Below are 21,396 nucleotides of genomic sequence, written 5' to 3'. Positions count from 1 at the left end.
ATTCTTTGGTGCTCAGCTTTCTTCACAGCCCAACTCTCACATCCATACATGACCACTGGAAAAACCATAGCCTTGACTAGATGGACCTTTGTTGGCAAAGTAATGTCTCTGCTTTTGAATATGTTAAGTTGGTCATAACTTTTCTTCCAAGGAGTAAGCGTTTTTTAATTTCATGGCTGCAATCACCATCTGCAGTGATTTTTGGAGCCCCCCAAAATAAAGTCTGCCACTGTTTCCACTGTTTCCCCATCTATTTCCCATGAAGTGATGGGACCAGATGCCATGATTTTCATTTTCTGAATGTTGAGTTTTAAGCCAACTTTTTTACTCTCCTCTTTCACCTTCATCAAGAGGCTTTTTAGTTCTTCTTCACTTTCTGCCATAAGGGTGGTGTCATCTGCATATCTGAGGTTATTGATATTTCTCCCAGCAATCTTGATTCCAGCTTGTGCTTCTTCCAGCCCTGCATTTCTCATGATGTACTCTGCATATAAGTTAAATAAGCAGGGTGACAATATTCAGCCTTGATGTACTCCTTTTCCTATTTGGAACCAGTCTGTTGTTCCATGTCCAGTTCTGACTGTTGCTTCCTGACCTGCATAAAGATTTCTCAAGAGGCAGGTCAGGTAGTCTGGTATCCCCATCTCGTTCAGAATTTTCCACTGTTTGTTGTGATCCACACAGTCAAAGGCTTTGGCATAGTCAATAAAGCAGAAATAAATGTTTTTCTGGAACTCTCTTCCTTTTTCCATGATCCAGCAGATGTTGGCAATTTGATCTCTGGTTCCTCTGCCTTTTCTAAAACCAGCTTGAACAACTGGAAGTTCACGGTTCACATATTGCTGAAGCCTGGCTTGGAGAATTTTGAGCATCACTTTACTAGTGTGTGGGATGAGTGCAATTGTGCGGTAGTTTGAGCATTCTTTGGCATTGCCTTTCTTTGGGATTGGAATAAAAACTGACCTTTTCCAGTCCTGTGGCCACTGCTGAGTTGTCCAAATTTGCTGGCATACTGAGCGCAGCACTTTCACAGCATCATCTTTCAGGATTTGGAATAGCTCCACTGGAATTCCATCACCTCCACTAGCTTTGTTCGTAGTGATGCTTTCTAAGGCCCACTTGACTTCACATTCCAGGATGTCTGGCTCTAGGTCAGTGATCACAGCATCGTGATTATCTGGGTCGTGAAGATCTTTTTTTGTACAGTTCTTCTGTGTATTCTTGCCACCTCTTCTTAATATCTTCTGCTTCTGTTAGGTCCATACCATTTCTGTCCTTTATCGTACCCATCTTTGCATGAAATGTTCCCTTGGTATTTCTAATTTTCTTGAAGAGATCTCTAGTCTTTCCCATTCTGTTGTTTTCCTCTATTTCTTTGCATTGATCCCTGAGGAAGGCTTTCTTATCTCTTCTTGCTATTCTTTGGAACTCTGCATTCAGATGCTTATATCTTTCCTTTTCTCCTTCGCTTTTCGCTTCTCTTCTTTTCACAGCTATTTGTAAGGCCTCCCCAGACAACCATTTTGCTTTTTTGCATTTCTTTTTCCTGGGTATGGTCTTGATCCCTGTCTCCTGTACAGTGTCACGAACCTCAGTCCATAGTTCATCAGGCACTCTATCTATCAGATGTAGTCCCTTAAATCTATTTCTCACTTCCACTGTATAATCATAAGGGATTTGATTTAGGTCATACCTGAATGGTCTAGTGGTTTTCCCTACTTTCTTCAATTTAAGTCTGAATTTGGCAATAAGGAGTTCATGATCTGAGCCACAGTCAGCTCCTGGTCTTGTTTTTGCTGACTGTATAGAGCTTCTCCATCTTTGGCTGCAAAGAACATAATCAATCTGATTTTGCTGTTGACCATCTGGTAATGTCCATGTGTAGAGTCTTTGTTTGTGTTGTTGGAAGAGGGTGTTTGCTATGATCAGTGCATTTTCTTGGCAAAACTCTATTAGTCTTTGCCCTGCTTCATTCCGAGGTAAAGTTTAGATTGTTCCAAAACAATGATCAACTTATGCCTTTGGTCTAATTTACCAAATTATTATATATTTTATACTAACATAACAGTGGGGATGATAAGTGCAGAAAACATTGTGAAAATAACATGTATAGTATTACTTTAGGGGTAAGCCAAAAACTCCACCTGAATCTAATCCCTCAGCCCAGTGGCCCCAGGACCTGTAGAATCTCCTGTCTGCCCATCACAAGTGCCAGGATCTTACTTTTTTTTTTTTTTTAATCTTGAACATTGTCAACCTGCAGATTAAATAGGTAAATTAGCCCTGAGGTGAATGCGCCACCACAAAGACCTGAGATTGCCCTGGTTGATGCTTTTCCAAGGAGCCACCATACTTAGCAATGATGTTATGAGCTTGTATTGGTTAGTTTGCTCATTTATAAAAATTCACTGAGCACCTTCTATGTGCCAGGCACTGAACTAGACACCAGAAATAGAGTGATGAACAATATATACAAATGTCAGCTCTCACTGAGCTTACATCTAGTGTGGGAGAGAAGTATTAATTAATTATAAAATATTCTATTGCAATTGTGAGAGTGGTTCCAAGGAAAAAGCACAAGGGGAGTAAGGAACCCAACTTAATCTGAAGCATGGTTGTGAGACTTCAAAGCCCTTTGGAGATGGGATTGTACTAGGCAGAGAGCTGATGTGAGAGACCATGTCAGAAGGCTGTTGGGCAGAGTTGGCTGAGATCTAACCAAACTGTTCTAGGGCAACTTCCCTTCTGCTCAGCCTTAGTCTGGTGCCCTTTGGCACCTTCACCAGTCTCTGGTCCAAAGAGCAATGGCTAGGGCAGCACATTTGGCTTCATCTGATGGCAGTAGCTCAAGCCATGACAATTTAGGCAGGGAAGAATGAGTTTGGTTGACCTGTTTCAAAAAAGTATATGTTTGCACCACACACCTAGGCTTTCATTTATTCTTAATTTTTTTTCTTGTCCAGTAAGGAGACCTGGGTTAGATCCCTGGGTTGGGAAGATCCCCTGGAGAAGGGAAAGGCTACCCACTCTGTATTCTGGCCTGGAGAATTCCATGAACTATACACTCCATGGGGTTGCAAAGAGCTGGACACGACTGAGTGACTTTCACTCACTTAAACAATCTCAATAATTTAACTCTACTGCTACTGCTAAGTCGCTTCAGTTGTGTCCGACTCTGTGCAACCCCATAGATGGCAGCCCCACAGACTCCCCCGTCCCTGGGATTCTCCAGGCAAGAACACTGGAGTGGGTTGCCATTTCCTTCTCCAATGCATGAAAGTTAAAAGTGAAAGTGAAGTCGCTCAGTCATGTCTGAACCTCAGCGACCCCGTGGACTGCAGCCCACCAGGCTTCTCCATCCATGGGATTTTCCAGGCAAGAGTACTGGAGTGGGGTGCCATTGCCTTCTCTGTAACCCCAATAATTAGTTGCTATTTGACTTTCTGAGCATATACTCTGTCACATGCCTTCTTTTAAACTATAAGTTCTCGTGTGAGCCTCAGTCACTCCCTGTGATAGAATCACTAGGTTCCATCATTACTTCATTAGGTCTGCGTCGTGGAGGGCTCTGTAGTAGGGTTCAGTGTATTACTGACCAGGGTTCTTGGCCGCCTTAATAGAAGGATCAGAGGCCAGACAAGAAATTCAGGACAGGCTTTATTGGGGCCCCTACTGTGGCAGGGGAAATAAGAACAAACAGGTTCCCTTGTTTGCTCTCTCCCTGAGTGGGGGCAAGCTTGGAGCTTATTCCTTGTTTGGGTTGAAGGTAGAGATGTGTCCAGGGGTCTGGCCAGAGAGGTGGCTTAGGTGGTTTGCCCACCCCTTAGGTGATGTGTATAGGGGGCATCCGCAGTATCCTGCTTTTGTTCCCTGCTCTTCAAAAGTGGCAGTTGGTTTTTTTTTTTAGTCTCTTTGTATCTTTTATCCAGAATTTGCCCCAACTACATGCAGGTATTTTTAGTCCCATGTAGTTGCTTTGTATTTTGTTGCTGAGGAAGGTTTGTCCAGGTACAAGCATTGCAGCACTGCAACAAAGGGTCCCAGGCCCTAGCCTGTCTCAAGTGCAGGAAGCAAACACTCCTCCAGGTATATCAAGCAGAAGGAGATTTAGGATAAGGAATGAAGACTTTACAAAATCACTGAAAGGGCTGGAGAAGAAGAAGCCACTTGGCTTTTGGCCTCAAGGTCATTCCAGTGTAGCTGAGATCTAGAGGTCTGCTGGCCTGTCAGTCTGCCCCTGTTGTTTGTTAGACTGTCACTGCTGTCCTTAACACCACCCCCTCCACCGGCCACAGTAGAGTGTGGAGTCTGGCCCCTGCCAGCATTTGTCGGAGCCCACTTATTGGCCTGAAGCTCCGTGGAGAGATGGCAAAATAGAGTTACCTTCTTTCCACTTCCCAAATCTCTCATGAATACATCTAACTGACAGAACTAATTCACACCCAGAAGCCTAACTTTGAGGCTACCAGGGAAATATATTCTCAGCTTTCCAACTTCTGCATAGAAGAGATGAAATAAGTTTGAGAAAGCCATTTAAATATTCATCCAATAGTGAAAGTGAAAGTCCCTCAGTTGTGTCCATCTCTTTTCGACCCCATGGACTGTAGCCAGCCAGGCTCCACTGTCCGTGGAATTCTCTAGACAAGAATACTGGAGTGGGCTGCCATTCTCTTCTCCAGGGGATCTTCCTGACTCAGGGATCGAACCCAGGTCTCCTGCATTGCAGGCAGATTCTTTACTATTGAAGCCACCAGGGAAGCCCATTCAGCCCATAAAGCAGGCCCAAATCTGCATGATTTCTACAATCCATTTTTTAAATTGACGTCTAATTTTCATATGAAAATGCAGAGGTTTTAAGTGTACAGTTTAATATTTTGACAGATGCCTGAATTTTTGTTACCTACACCCAAATCAAGATACAGATTTCCATCATGACATCCTGTCGCCTTGTTCCTCTTTGCAGTCAGTCCTTCCCACCTCCCAGTCAGAGATGATCACTACTCTGATTTCATTAGTTTATTTCATCTGATAATCACAAATCAGTATTACCTGTTCTGAGACTTAAAATAGGTATTACTAGAACTGTGTAATATATATTCTTCTGTGTCTGGCTTCTTTTGCTCAAAATTATATTTGAGAGATTCAATCATGTTAATGTATCAGTAGTTCTGTCCTTTTTAGTGCTGAGAAGTATTCCATTATATGAATATATCATAGGCTTTCACCAGTTAATATTTGTTGACATTGTTTCCAGTTATAAATAATTGTTCCAGCTGTTTTAATAGCCATTGTTCCAGATATTATAAAAATAGCTGCTTAAGACTATTTTTAAAAAAATAATTATTTGTTTTCTCTATTTGACTGTGCCAGGTCTTAGTTGGGGAATGTGGAGTCTATTAATAGTCGCCTGACCAGGGATCGAACCTGGGCCCCTGCAGTGGGAACATGGTCTTTGCCACCGGACCACCAGGGAAATCCCAAGACTTTTTTTTTTTTTTAAATAAACGCACCTAGTATTTCTGATGCAAGTAGACTACATTTTAAGAAACATTGCTCCAATTCAGAAAAACTGATGCTTAGAAAGGTTAAGTAAATTGTCCAAAGCCCCATAGCCAAGAAACACTTGATGCCAGAGCCCAGGCTCTTCCTTCTTGCAGAAAAGACTTTAGTATAGCAGCTTGGAAAGTTGGCTGGAGACCTTTAGGACTGAAATAGAATTCTTCCATGACAGAGTCGGAGAACGGCCTTGAAAATAAGGCATATATTTCAGTTACCAATTGCTGCATAACAAAACAACCAAATCTTTGGCTTAAGCAATAGTTATTTTTTATGATTTTGTGGCAAGGCTGGGAGGTTCTTCTGTTGATCTTGCCTGGGCTCCTTATGGCTCCATTCTCCTGGGAGGGCCACTAGATGCTAGGCTCAGCTGGACTTCTCTCTCCAGGAGCTTTCATCCTTAAGGAGTCTGGACCAGACTTCCCCGTGTGGCAGTGTTCCAAAAGACTATTGAAATGCACAAGCACTTATCAAGTTTGTGTTTGCATTGTGTTCGATAATGTCCACTGGCTAAAACTAAGTCGCGTGGCCAAACTCAGAATCAGTGTGGGAGGGGGCTATCCTAGTAATAGTGTGATTCTTCAGGGACTGTTAGTGTAACAGTCTATCATAGCCTGGAAGTTTATATTTCAGAGGCAGTGGGGAGCTAGAGAGGGTAGAACTAGGGAATTAATAACAGAAGATTAAAGAAATTTCAATAAAGTCAGAATAGGTTAAAAGAAATACTCTATGAAGGAAGGGCCAGCATTCTTCCTGGTCATCTTTGTGGCCCCCACAGCACTCAAGGAAGAGTTTTACACAAGGTAGGTGCTCAGGAATATTTTCTAAAAGTGTTAGAACCTTGAGGAAGGATGGCTAAATGATAATGCACTAAAGGAAGCCAGATTTCTTTTTTTAATCGAAGTATAGTTGGTGTACAATATTATATAAGTTACAGGTGTATAGTATAGTGATTCCCAATTTTAAAGGTTATACCCTATTTCTGGTTATTATAAAATATTCACTATATTCCCTGCATGTACAGTATATCCTTGTAGCTTAATTAATTAATTAAAAAATTTTTTTTTCCATACCACATGGAATGTGGGATGTGGGATCTTAGTTCCCTGACCAGGAATCAAACCTATGCCCCCTGCAGTGGAAGTGCAGAGCCTTAACCACTGGACTACCAGGGAAGTCCCTTTTGTAGCTTATTTTATACCTAATAGTTTTTGCCTCTTAGTCCCGTCCCTATTTTTCTAGTCCCATCTTCTCCCTTCCTACTGTATCCACTGATTTGTTCACTAATCTCTGAGTCTGAGAAGCTAGACTTTTTAAAGATGCTTGGGGCTAGTGCATTGGGACGACCCAGAGGGATGGTATGGGGAGGGAGGAGGGAGGAGGGTTCAGGATGGGGAATACATGTATACCTGTGGTGGATTCATTTTGATATTTGGCAAAACTAATACAATTTGTAAAGTTTAAAAATAAAATTAAATTAAAAAAAATAAAGTGTGAAATGAAGACAGACATGATAGAGAACATGAAAGCAAACTTGTTCCATAAACAAATTGTATGTCTACCATTTAAATCAATGTTTATGGTTTGTTTGTTTCAACCAATGCTATGCAAAGGACTGGAGATGTGTTTCTCAAAATGTGGGTCCCCAGATCATGTGATATACACCCAGACAGTTGATTGGAAATGGCTGAGAGAGGTGTCTAAGTGGACAAGGCTAAGACAATGTCCTTGGTTCCATGATCTTCCCAGAACTTGTAGGGGGAATCTCAAAGTCACTGCCTGCCCCAATAGGGGACACTAGATATGTGTGCCCTAACCATGCCATCTTACCCTTATCACTTCAATGCAGGATAGAACTTTCAACTGCCAGCACCTGAATGTTCTGCCTGAGGGCTCTCTTTGTCCATTCCTCAGCCAAATATTAGCAGATGTTGGTGTAGAATATTAAAACCAAACCAGTTATAAACCTACAAAGAGGCAAAGAGTGCCCATTATTCCACTAATCAAAATACAAGTTCTGCTGAAAATACAAAAGAACAACAACAACAAAAGTCTTTCTAATGCCCTTCCACTCAGAAATGTTCAGTGAAGATGACAGACCTCCTCCTTCCTTACATTTCTGAAATTGCTTCCAAGATGATCTTCTGGCTCCAATGTTGTTTTCCTCCAACCCACTTTCTGCACATGAATGACCTTTGAAATATAAACATGATGATTAAGCTTTGTGAAAACAGAGATGCTGTCTTTCAGTCTTCACTGTAACTTCAGAACCTAGCAATACCTGCTCATAGCAGGTACCCAGTAAATATTTATTGACTAGATATTATTGGAAACTTCCAAGTCATAAACAAGTTATATCCCAAACAGTTTCTCTTGTAAGGAGGCCCTGTGGAATTTGGAAGATATTTGGCCATCACAATAATAGGTGGTTTTTAGCTTATAGTCTACTAACATATAAAAAACAAATTCACCTATGATGTAGTTTAACTGTAGTCTCAGCTTTCCTAGTTCCTTTGAGCAGGAGAGCATACAGCAAAGGAAGAAAAAAGAAATGGAAGAAGGATAGGCCTTAAGAGTCATTTGGAATTCAATAAGTTATCATGAACATTTTCTATTTTCATACTTCCACTTTTACACTTCTCTGCCATTTATGAATGCTTTCTCTGTGCCTGTTCCCCACCAGGCCCTCCCCCAAGTACAGTAACCCCCTTGCCACCGGGATCCTCTTAATGACAATCACAGTCCTGTTCCCTGAGTGCAAGAAACTTCAGGTATTAAGAGGAAAGTGGCCTGATTGAGGAAATTCACACCCCAGGTGAATGCTTCTTGGTTCTTTAACCGCCCTAAAGGTATTTCCATAAGAGTGGTGTCATCTGCATATCTGAGGTTATTGATATTTCTCTCAGCAATCTTGATTCCAGCTTGTGCTTCTTCCAGCCCAGCATTTCTCATGATGTACTCTGCATATAAGTTAAATAAGCAGGGTGACAAGATACAACCTTGAAGAACTCCTTTTCCTATTTGGAACCAATCTGCTGTTCCATGTCCAGTTCTAACTGTTGCTTCCTGACCTGCATACAAATTTCTCAAGAGGCAGATCAGGTGGTCCGGTATTCCCATCTCTTTCAGAATTTTCCACAGTTTGTTGTGATCCACACAGTCAAAGGTTTTGGCATAGTCAATAAAGCAGAAATAGATGTTTTTCTGGAATTCTCTTGCTTTTTCCATGATCCAGCGGATGTTGGCAATTTGATCTCTGGTTCCTCTGCCTTTTCTAAAACCAGCTTGAACATCAGGAAGTTCACAGTTCACATATTGCTGAAGCCTGGCTTGGAGAATTTTGAGCATTACTTTACTAGCATGTGAGATGAGTGCAATTGTGTGGTAGTTTCAGCATTCTTTGGCATTGCCTTTCTTTGGGATTGGAATGAAAACTGACCTTTTCCAGTCCTGTGGCCACTGCTGAGTTTTCCAAATTTGCTGGCATACTGAGCGCAGCACTTTCACAGCATCATCTTTCAGGATTTGGAAAAGCTCAACTGGAATTCCATCACCTCAACTAGTTTTGTTCGTAGTGATGTTTTCCAAGGCCCACTTGACTTCACATTCCAGGATGTCTGGCTTTAGGTCAGTGATCACACCATTGTGATTATCTGGGTTGTGAAGATCTTTTTTGTACAGTTCTTCTGTGTATTCTTGCCACTTCTTCTTAATATCTTCTGCTTCTGTTAGGTCCATACCATTTCTGTCCTTTATCATACCCATCTTTGCATGAAATGTTCCCTTGGTATCTCTGATTTTCTTGAAGAGATCTCTAGTCTTTCCCATTCTGTTGTTTTCCTCTATTTCTTTGCATTGATCCCTGAGGAAGGCTTTCTTATCTCTTCTTGCTATTCTTTGGAACTCTGCATTCAGATATTTATATCTTTCTTTTCTCTTTTGCTTTTTGCTTCTCTTCTTTTCACAGCTATTTGTAAGGCCTCCCCAGACAGCCATTTTGCTTTTTTGCATTTCTTTTCCATGGGGATGGTCTTGATCCCTCCCATCACTTTATGGGAAATAGATGGGGAGACAGTGGAAACAGTATCAGACTTTATTTTTCTGGGCTCCAAAATCACTGCAGATGGTGACTGCAGCCATGAAATTAAAAGACGCTTACTCCTTGGAAGGAAAGTTATGACCAACCTAGATAGCATATTCAAAAGCAGAGACATTACTTTGCCAACAAAGGTTCATCTAGTCAAGGCTATGGTTTTTCCAGTGGTCATATATGGATGTGAGAGTTGGACTGTGAAGAAGGCTGAGCGCCGAAGAATTGATGCTTTTGAACTGTGGTGTTGGAGAAGACTCTTGAGAGTCCCTTGGACTGCAAGGAGATCCAACCAGTCCATTCTGAAGGAGATCAGCCCTGGGATTTCTTTGGAAGGAATGATGCTAAAGCTGAAACTCCAGTACTTTGGCCACCTCATGCGGAAAGTTGACTCATTGGAAAAGACTCTGATGCTGGGAGGGATTGGGGGCAAGAGGAGAAGGGGATGACAGAGGATGAGATGGCTGGATGGCATCACTGACTCGATGGACGTGAGTCTCAGTGAACTCTGGGAGTTGGTGATGGACAGAGAGGCCTGGCGTGCTGCGATTCATGGGGTTGCAAGGAGTCAGACATGACTGAGCGACTGATCTGATCTGATATGAAAGGTATTTCCAATTTTCTAAAGTCAACGTACAGTAAATCAGTCTCTAATTAGTGGAATTCACTGTAACAAGATACAAATTAAAAAAAAAAAATGGTGAAAGATATTTTGGAGCACGTATTCTCACCAAAAGTCTTCAGTCTTTTTTCAGACTACACCCCCTGCCCCCTGGAGTTAATAATTTGGATTATTCTGCATTTTGATAACTTCATGTTTTTTAAAGATCCCTCCCTGCCTCTTTCCACTCAATTGTTACTATAGGCCTAGGTGGGGAAGGAACATTTGAATAAACGCAGCCATAAGTGGAAAGGCCTACAAAGTGGACCCATCACTGACATCCATGATGGCCTTGCCCAGCAATGTGCACCTTTGAAATCACTCTACCTGTGGGGACACTGGAACCAAGCCTAATGTCAAGCTGTGGTCACTACTCAGAGAACAAAAGTAGGGATAAATTGGAGGGAATTTCTAACTAGACAATCTGGGGTTTTCCATCCTGACATTTGTATCCTCTTTAATTCTGTGTTACTCAAATACATTTATATTTGGCTACTGGAAAGACCTCTGTGACCAGGGGATTTCTGCTTTTATATCTATAGGAGAGAAATTGGATTAGAAAGGATTAAAGTGGTAGTTAACCCAAGGTCACACAGCTGTTTATAAAAGAGCACATTTTCAACCTCCTAATCGTTCTTTTGTTCTGAAGTAGATGCTTCATATCCCTTAAACTATAGTTCAGTCCCTCAATCATGTCTGACTCTTTGAAACCCCATGGACTGCAGCATGCCAGGCTTCCCTGTCCGTCACCAACTCCCAGAGCTTGCTCAGACTTATGTCCATTGAGTCAGTGATGCTATCCAACCACCTCATCCTCTGTCATCTACAACAAGTAGAAATAAAAATATGCTCATTATAGAAGAACAAATAGAAAATCTCAATAGAAAAATAGAAATTATAAAACAAAATAGAACTGTTAGAACTAAAAATGTAATATCTTAAATAAAAATTTACTGGAAATATTAACAGCAGAATACAGATGGAAGAACAGTTAACTTGAAGATATAGCAAATATCAGTCAATCATGTACTCATTCCTGAACCAATCACTGATTGGCTTATACTAATTAGTTCACCTCCGGGGTCACAAGTTATTCATGAGGAAGCGTACAAACCTGAACAAAATTGGAATTCACTTCGAAATGATGAAGGGGAGAATGGATTCTGGCAAGACAATCGACAGTATTCACTTTCCTGTGCTTTGTTTTTCTTATTCATGAAAGGGTGATAACAATCATACATACTTCACAGGATTGATTTGAGGATTCAGTTCAGTTCAGTCGCTCAGTCATGTCCGACTCTTTGCAACCCCATGAACTGCAGCATGCCAGGCCTCCCGGTCCATCACCAACTCCCAGAGTTCACTCAGACTCATGTCCATCGAGTTGGTGATGCCATCCAGCCATCTCATCCTCTGTCGTCACCTTCTCCTCCTGCCCCCAATCCCTCCCAGCATCAGAGTCGTTTCCAATGAGTCAACTCTTCACATGAGGTGGCCAAAGTACTGGAGTTTCAGCTTTAGCATCATTCCTTCCAAAGAACACCCAGGACTGATCTCCTTTAGAATGGACTGGTTGGATCTCCTTGCAGTCCAAGGGACTCTCAAGAGTCTTCTCCAACACCACAGTTCAAAAGCATCAATTCTTCGGCGCTCAGCCTTCTTCAAAGTGCAACTCTCACATCCATATATGACCACTGGAAAAACCATAGCCTTGACTAGATGGACCTTTGTTGGCAAAGTAATGTCTCTACTTTTGAATATGCTATCTAGGTTGGTCATAACTTTCCTTCCAAGGAGTAAGCATCTGCAATCACCATCTGCAGTGATTTTGGGGCCCCCCAAAATAAAGTCTGACACTGTTTCCACTGTTTCCCCATCTATTTCCCATGAAGTGATGGGACCAGATGCCATGATCTTTGTTTTCTGAACGTTGAGCTTTAAGCCAACTTTTTCACTCTCCTCTTTCACTTTCATCAAGAGGCTTTTTAGTTCCTCTTCACTTTCTGCCATAAGGGTGGTATCATCTGCACATCTGAGGTTTTTGATATTTCTCCCGGCAATCTTGATTCCAGCTTGTGCTTCATCCAGCCCAGCGTTTCTCTTGATGTACTCTGCATATAAGTTAAATAAGCAGGGTGACAAGATACAACCTTGACGTACTCCTTTTCCTATTTGGAACCAATCTGTTGTTCCATGTCCAGTTCTAACTGTGGCTTCCTGACCTGCATATAGGTTTCTCAAGAGGCAGGTCAGGTGGTCTGGTATTCCCATCTCTTTCAGAATTTTCCACAGTTGATTGTGATCCACAGAGTCAAAGGCTTTGACATAGTCAATAAAGCAGAAATAGATGTTTTTCTGGAACTCTCTTCCTTTTACTATGATCCAGCGGATGTTGGCAATTTGATCTCTGGTTCTTCTGCCTTTTGTAAAACCAGCTTGAACTGTAGCTATAGGATTAAAGGTTGAGGAGTAAATAAAATAATTCAAGTCCTCGATACATGGCCAGCACATAGTAAGACCTCAGTAGATATTAGCTCTTACTCGTAATGTTTGTATGTTTTCCATCTTTGCTATCATGCCTAGGAAGTTGTTTCCCTCCCTAAGATGATATATTCACTCATATTTGCCTGAACAGTATTATGTTGTACATTTTCATTTTTCTCAAAGCTTATTTTATTGTGGTAAGAACATTTAGCATGAGATCCACCCTCTTAAAGTTTTAATTTTATGATACAGTTTGTTACCTTAGATAAAATGTTGTATAGCAGATCTCTAGGATATATTCATCTTGTTTAACTGAAACTTTATACCCACTGATTATCATGTTCCCATTTCCTCCTCTCCACTCCTTAGCCTCTGGCAACCACCAGTTGATTCTATGGTTCTATGAAATTGACTATTTTCAATACCTCACACAACTAATCATGCAGTATTTTCCTACTGTGGCTGACATTATATTTCACTTCACATAACTTAAAGTCACACAGCCAGAAACTGACTGAATTAATATTTGAATCCCAGTAGTTCAACCTAAAGCCTGGAAATTTAATGGAATATGATATAAAATAATACTTACTATGTATACTGGCCATTGCTAAAACACAGGAGTATTGAGAAAGCCAGATGAGTTATTGTATATAGAAGCTCTTGGTAAACTGTAAAGGATTACATAGTGTTGGTGAGCAGGGATTCAGCCTCACTGCTTGCTAGAATGTAACAAGAAAAAACAGCCAACATCCAGCCCACGACTGCCCAGCAGCCTCCTCTCACCCTTCTTCCTCTGTTGCTTTCAGTCCCTGTCATTTAAACAGTGCTGCTTGATTGCCCACGTGGAACCCCCTCAGCTAATCCAACAGTACAAGATACCTCCCCCGTCCTGCCAAAGAACTCAGCAAAAAGCCTGCTTCCTATTCTCTGGGGATGAAATAGGATGGATTTCATATCTGAAAGATGAAAGAGAATTGAACCCAAACACAAATAGTATCTCTCCGTCACTTGGTAATTAATTGGCCATTTCTTCTTTCTCTTTTTCCAGCAAGTAGATAGATATGGTTAACCTTACAGGTTGAGTATAGTTGGATGTAGAGACAGAAGTTTAGATAATTGCTAATGTAAGCCACCTAATTTTAGTTTAAAATTTTATGGGAAGGAAATGTTTTTAAATACAATACTGCTATTGCTGAAGAGTTCAGAACATCTCATTAGGTAATACTAAAAGGCATCCACTCCTTCGTCATCTTCTGACGATAGTCATTCTTCAAAGTATTTGACTTATTGCTCCTGAAGTGTGAAAGAAATAGAAAACTTTCCCACTTCTAAACGCAAACTTCTGTGGTTAAGAAGACTTGGCATGGTGAAGAAATGAATCCTGGACAGGAATGGCAGTTGGGAATTTCCAAATCTGATACATTCCAGTGAATGAATGAATACTCAGGAGTTATGAGTGGCTCCCCAATGGAAAGAAAGCTGTTGGGATTACGGACCACAAAAAGGAAAATTTCAAAATTTCCAATTATTTTTCACTTTAGATTGCTTTCTATCTTTGGGAAATCCACTCTTACCAGCATTAAGGGCAATTTCTAAGTTAAAAAGGGGGGAAAAAAGGAGATGCCACTTTGGAGGATGTCATTGCTTCATCCTTCAAATAACCACATGACAGAATGTGCAGCAGTTTCCTCGTTAGGAAATTCTGTTCCAAGCACCCTATGCTTCTCTACATGCAGACTAGAACTCTGCTGAGAGCTAGACTGGCAAACCCATCACCTGACAACATTCACTCATATGGGCTCCAAGGAAAAACTGGAGCCTAACATCAACTTTTGGAGTTGGAGTTGCCTAACTCAGAAGTCAGAAAATCTCATGGGTGTTTCTGACTGAGCTTCAGACCCTGAGGCAAAGCAAGTAAGTGCTGGAATCATAAGCTCTTTATTTTCTAGTTCTTAACACACTTCTCCACAGGTGATTTCATAATATAGTGGCATTATCTAATTAATAACTATATGTACATCTCTTGGGAAAAAAGTCTATTCATATAATTCATAAAAATAGTCTATTCATATATTATTATTCAATAATAATAATAGTGTTGGGATTAAGACTCATTACTTAATAACTATTAGTAAATTAAGGAAAAGTTGCAGTTTATACCATCAGCATAATGTAACATTCATTTGAAAATGAATACTCTTTTTAATTTGAATAACTGCTTAAAAAGGCAGTTTAAGATTAGATTCACTTTACTATTGTGAGGTAGAAAACTGAGAGAAGTTATATCAGTTTTCATAACCTAAGAATCACATGCCATCTCTGAATGATCACATATTTTAAATAGCTTATTATAAGTAAAGTGTCATTCTGCTGCCTCTGCTAAGTCGCTTCAGTTGTGTCTGACTCTGTGTGACCCCATAGATGGAAGCCCATCAGGCTCCCCCATCCCTGGGATTCTCCAGGCAAGGGTACTGGAGTGGGTTGCCATTTCCTTCTCCAATGTGTGAAAGTGAAAAGTAAAAGGGAAGTAGCTCAGTCATGTCCAACTCTTAGCGACCCCATGGACTGTAGCCTACCAGGCTCTGCCATCCACGGGATTTTCCAGGCAAGAGTACTGGAGTGGGGTGCCATTGCCTTCTCTGAAAGTGTCATTATAAATTATTAAAGATCACTAGCCAGTTTCAAAGGTAGACGCTTTCCCAGACTATGTCTAACTTCTAGGCTTTTGAAGGGGAAGCTGTTGGTTTATTCATTTCATTAAAAATGGTATTTATTCTGTTTTCTAATTAAAAAGCAATGCATAAAAATGAAAACAATTTTAAAAAGAATACATGTTCATTTTTTAAAAATATTCTTAGCAAAGCTGCAATTGACATCTTTGTACATTTGTGATTGGGTTCATGTATTAATAGATCTGTAAGAATAATCCTTGGATTAGAGTTACTGGGTCAAAGAGCACATGCATTTAAAATTTGAAAGCTGTTGGTCAAATTGCCTTCTACAAAGGGTTAACCAGTTTCCAGTCCTATTGACATATATGAGACTCTGTTTTCCCTTTAGGCCTTTTCTTTTCCTGTTTATAGGTATGAGCATATGGATCTACATAGATAGGTAATTAGACCTATTGTTAAAAAAAAAACATTATACTGTCAGTATTGTTTTGAAATTGCCCTCTAGTATTTGAGTCATAAGCTTGTTTAGTCATTATTTTCAATTTTTATGTATAGAATCATTCATTTGCGGGAGCTGTAGCCTACGTCAACCACCATTGTTGCCAATGCTGGGTATTGGAACTGTGGATTTGGACTAACCTAAACCTACCTTTGAAGAATTTGTCTCTTGGATGATGACAGAAATGAAATGCTTTTTCCCTGGATATAACTAAACAAATGCTTTGAAATAGTTGGCTGTTATCCTTCTGAAAGTTAACTTTCAGTTATCTTTTAGAACCTAATTAAATTATTAAAATGACATTCAAACCCTATAGGCTTGGGCTGCTATAATGAAATGCCACAAAAATGGGTGGCTTAAACAACAGGAATTTCTTTTCTCACAGTTCTGTTGACTGGAAGTTTGAGATCGGGGTGCCAGCATGGTCACTGTCTTGTGAGAACTCTACCCTCAGACCCAGCAATTTCATTTCTATATATTAATATTTACTTAAGGGAAATGTGGGCTTTCCTGGTGGCTCAGACTGTAAAGAATCTGCCTGCAATGTGGGATACCCAGGTTCGATCCCTGGATTGGGAAGATCCTCTGGAGAAGGATCTTCTACCCACTCTACCCACTCCAGGAGAATTCCATGGACAGAGGAGCGTGGCAGGCTACAGTCCATGGGATTACAGAGAGTCAGACATGACTGAGTGACTAACACACTTTCAAGGACACAGCAGAAATGCATATACAAGTGTGCCAACAGATATATAAGAATTCATTGCAGCACTGTTTGTAACAGCCCTTAATTGGAAAGAATGAACAAACCAAAATATAGTGCCAAAATAAATTTCACAAACAGGATGTTGAGCAAAGAAAGCCAGATACAGAATAGTATATGTTGTATAGTTTCATTGATATAAAGTTAAAAAAAATAATCTATATTGTTTAGTGTCAAGATATTGGCTCACCTGTGGGAAAGAGGTAGAGTCTGGGAAGAAAACATGAAAGGGATTCTGGTATGTTGGCTTGTTCTATTTCCTGATATGATTGGTTACCTAGTTATCATAAGTTCACTATGTGAAAACTCCTGAAGCCATATACTTAATGATTTTTACAGTTTTTATGTGTATATTTATACGCTTCTGTGCATGTGTGCTCAGTTGTGTCTGACTCTTTGCAACCCCATGAACTGCAGTCCATCAGGCTTCTCTGTCTGTGGGATTTTCTAGGCAGGGATACTGGAGTGGGTTGTCATCTTCTACTCTAATCCTTAGGATCTTTCCAACCTAAGGATTGAACGTGTGTCTCTGGCCTCTCCTGCATTGGCAGGCAGATTCTTTACCACTCTACCACCTGGGAAGCTCTTGTATGTACACTGTCCATCATTAATTATATACAGATTTCTAAGCCCTATCTGATACCTACCAAATTAGAATTTTTAAAAGCTTCCCAGGGATTCTGGTATATTGGGATTTTTTGGAAACTGCTGATCTTCTAAAAATAGCATTTTAATTGTCCTTCTCAAGATCTAATATTTCCTTTTTGCTGGGAAGGAATCATTGTGGAGAACACTGAGGCACTCGGGGTTTGTTGTGGAGATGCTCAGAGAAAGCCATTGGCAATCTACCAGACTGACTGCCACAGTCTAATCTCCTTCCTGCTCAAATAGACTTTTTCTCAGAGAAGCACAAAGAAATAGGTGGGTAAAGAGGTGGATGTGACAGGTTTTATTTAGGTGACTAAGTGATTATGTTTTTACACTAAATTGTCATGTTGAAACAAACAAGAGAAATGTAGCTTCACAGCAGATGAGATCAGAAGAATATACCAAGTATCTCATAAGGATTTTGCCTCAGTATTGACAAATTATGATATGCAGAGCTGATATCATGAGACTAGTTGTGTTACTTTGGTTTCTTATCATTCATGGAATCATGTTAAACAGGAAGGGAACAAATATCACTTTTGGAAATATGTTAAAAGAGAAAACATGATAGTCCTGAATCCAAGAGGGAAAACATTATTTGACAATCAGAGTACATTTAACTTCTTAGTTACCAGGGAAAGAATTTGGGGTATTAAAGAGACACTAAACATTATTAGCGGAGAAGGCAATGGCACCCCACTCCAGTACTCTTGCCTGGAAAATCCCTTGGATGGAGGAGCCTGGTAGGCTGCAGTCCATGGGGTTGCTAGGAGTCAGATACAACTGAGCGACTTCACTTTATTTTTTCACTTTCATGCATTGGAGAAGGAAATGGCAACCCACACTAGTGTTCTTGCCTGGAGAATCCCAGGGACGGTGGAGCCCGGTGGGCTGCCGTCTATGGGGTCGCACAGAGTCGGACACGACTGAAGCGACTAAGCAGCAGTAGCAAACATTATTAGATTTTATTTGACTCTCTTTTTTTTTTTTTTCGTTGAATTTTGCCAGTGAGATGGCCACTAACAAAATATAGTGACTTATAATCTGCAAATTTGAGTGTGACTAAAGTATGGGAGGGATTGGGGGCAGGAGGAGAAGGGGACGACAGAGGATGAGATGGCTGGATGGCATCACTGACTTGATGAACGTGAGTCTCAGTGAGCTCCGGGAGTTGGTGATGGACAGGGATGCCTGGCGTGCTGTGATTCATGGGGTCGCAGAGAGTCGGACACGACTGAGTGACTGATCTGATCTGAAAGTATAACTATTGGATGGAGTCCTTCAATTTGAGGTAGGGAAAACCATAGTCAATTGTTATTCAAACTTTTTTTGAATAACAAAGTTATTCAAACTCCATAAGAAATGTATTTTACATTGTGTCCTAATACACACACATATACCCCCCCATGTGCTTGCGACAAAAGATTGATCAAAAATACTTACCTTACTACATGTGAGTAACTTTTTTATTTTCCACAATTTTAATACTGTAAATATATTAATGCTCTACTCTTCTATCTTGTTTGATTTCTTAAGATATAATGATTGTGGTTCACTAAATTAATTTCATATTCCACTAATGGCTTGTAAGATGCAGTTTACAAAACACTGCCTTAAACGTATCCAGTCCAACTCTAGAAACAGAGTACAGAGAAGCTAAGTGACTTAACTAATGGCACACAGAAAAGAATAAAACAGGAGAGACCCATATTTCCTCACACCAACTGCTCCCCCTTACAAAGCAGCTCAGTTTTTCCTGAAACTGATTTAGACAATTGCTTAGTCACAACATTCAGGTCATTATCATTCACTTTAGACTAAATTTATGTTCTTATAATTTGGTGAATGAACTGTAACCTGCCCGAAGAGAGAGACATTCATTGGGCCACCATTTTAGGGAAACTGGTAGAAATGAAGTTTGTTTTTTTTTTCAGGTCCTAGTCAGAGAGAAGTGTAAATGTGGAGCTCTTGAGGGCTCAGAATTTGGAGTCACACAAACACGGGTGTAGATTCCAGCTGCCACCCTCTCTAGTTTTGTGATCTGTGGGCAAGAAGCTTCTCTATGAGTCAACTTCCTCAACTGTAAAATGGAAATAATAATGATAATAACTATAGAATTGAGTGAGGTCATTCATGTGAAGTATAGATGTGTTATTGATACTTACACAATATCTCAAGCATGGAAAGTACTCAATGTATGTTGACATTGTGATGATGATAGTCAGCAGGGAAGTCTAGTCTAAGGGTAAATGAGGCAGTCCTGTGAGCAGAACCCTGAAAATCCAGCAGAGACCAGTGGAAACTACCTACAATTAAAAGAGGGAACACTGGTTGCTGTCCATTGAGCTCCAGTTCCACGAACAATGAATAAGATACTAACGAACCCATATATGGAAATCATTTGATGTTGATTTACAGTAGACATGATTATCAGTTCAGTCACCCAGTCGTGTCCGATCTTTGCAGCCCCATGGACTGAAGCACGCCAGGCTTCCCTGTCCATCACCAGCTCCCGGAGCTTGCTCAGACTCATGTCCATCAAGTCAGTGATGCCATCCAATCATCTCATCCTCTGGCATCCTCTTCTCCTTGATAATAGCAATCAGTTAACAAATGATGGATTTAAATATTACCTGGCATATAGGGACTTGGTGATAAATATTCAGTTAAGTGATCAACCCAGAATGGACTAGATATGGAGAGAGACTGGGCTTTCTTAAACAAAGACTATAGCAGATAGCTCTCTTCTGTTGCAGTCACCTTTCAGGGCAAATGATAACAAAACATCAGCTAGTTGAAATCCTCAGTCCTTTGACTTAGAGTTCAACCTGTTTCCCTCTTCCTCTTATCTTATTTACACTTCATCATAAGCACAAAGGCCCAGCAGTGGCTACCTGCAGTGAGTCTGTGTCCAGCTGCCGTATACATGGAGAACCTAATAACAAACTTGCAACTGAAAGAATTTCATACTGAAGACAGAATGGGTAAACAGTTCATAGACTAGCTGTATTGTTATTATTCAAAGGGGAATCCAAGCCTTAAAAGAGTTTCCCAGATACGCGATGGCCTCTGAGCTTTGTATTCTGAGACACTGTGATAAGAAGCATGAGAGCATCTGTAGAAAATAATCAGCTTTAGTAATTGAGACAATTTTCATGACAATGAAAGAAGCAAATAATCCCTGTGTTCCCAACTTGACCAGTTTTGGACAAAGGCAAAAATAGTCTGCTGCTGCTGCTAAGTCGCTTCAGTTGTGTCCGACTCTGTGCGACCCCAGAGACAGCAGCCCACCAGGCTCCCCTGTCCCTGGGATTCTCCAGGCAACAACACTGGAATGGGTTACCATTTCCTTTTCCAATGCATGAAAGTGAAAAGTGAAAGTGAAGTCGCTCAGTCGTGTCCAACTCTTAGCGACCCCATGGACTGTAGCCCACCAGGCTCCTCCGTCCATGGGATTTTCCAGGCAAGAGTACTGGAGTGGGAAATATTAAAATAAATCCAATGTGTCTGAACTTCCTTGTCAGAAGTCACTGATAGTCTGAGGTCAGGAGTGTGACTAAAGTGCCCACACTCTTTTCAGGCCTCAAATCACATCATCATTATACCTGGTAACAGCGTTGCCCCTCTTCAAATGTGCCTGGACATTACTGCTGGTGCCACAGAGCTCAGTTCTACCGCAGAAGGGTCCTCTGACTCTCTTATCCTTCTTATGAGGGATGAACTCTGCCCTCTCATGTAATGATAATCTTGCATTGGGGTCTTTGCAAATGTTAGCTCAGAGAATCCTCATTCTTCGATTTTATAGACAAGATAGTGAGGTTTAGTGACTCTTTAGGAGCAGAAATGGGGTTAGAAGCCAAATTTGGCAGCCAAACCCATGATGAAGCCTGGGGGAAGCAGGGAGCACAGAGGTGTCAGAATCAGAGGCCCAGTGTTCATGTCTCAGTTCCGTGTCTCAATAGCTCAGAATATTGGGACATTTTCTTAATCTTGGCTTTCGTATCTGTGAGGATGATAATA

The 21,396-nt window shown here is 40.7% G+C and overlaps 1 protein-coding gene and 1 non-coding gene across 2 annotated transcripts in view; one reads left to right on the top strand and one right to left on the bottom strand.

Moving 5' to 3' along the window:
- RCL1 (RNA terminal phosphate cyclase like 1) overlaps positions 1-21,396 on the top strand; it is a 194,802-nt gene that overhangs the window by 94,422 nt on the left and 78,984 nt on the right. The gene's annotated exons all lie outside the window — the stretch shown is intronic.
- TRNAG-UCC (transfer RNA glycine (anticodon UCC)) lies at positions 6,659-6,731 on the bottom strand. Its single transcript has one exon. It is a non-coding gene; the product is annotated as a tRNA-Gly (tRNA).

This window comes from Bos indicus, chromosome 8 (assembly GCF_029378745.1).
Source record: "Bos indicus isolate NIAB-ARS_2022 breed Sahiwal x Tharparkar chromosome 8, NIAB-ARS_B.indTharparkar_mat_pri_1.0, whole genome shotgun sequence".
Classification (NCBI taxonomy): Eukaryota; Metazoa; Chordata; class Mammalia; order Artiodactyla; family Bovidae; genus Bos; species Bos indicus.
This window is presented reverse-complemented; position numbering and strand designations above follow the sequence as displayed.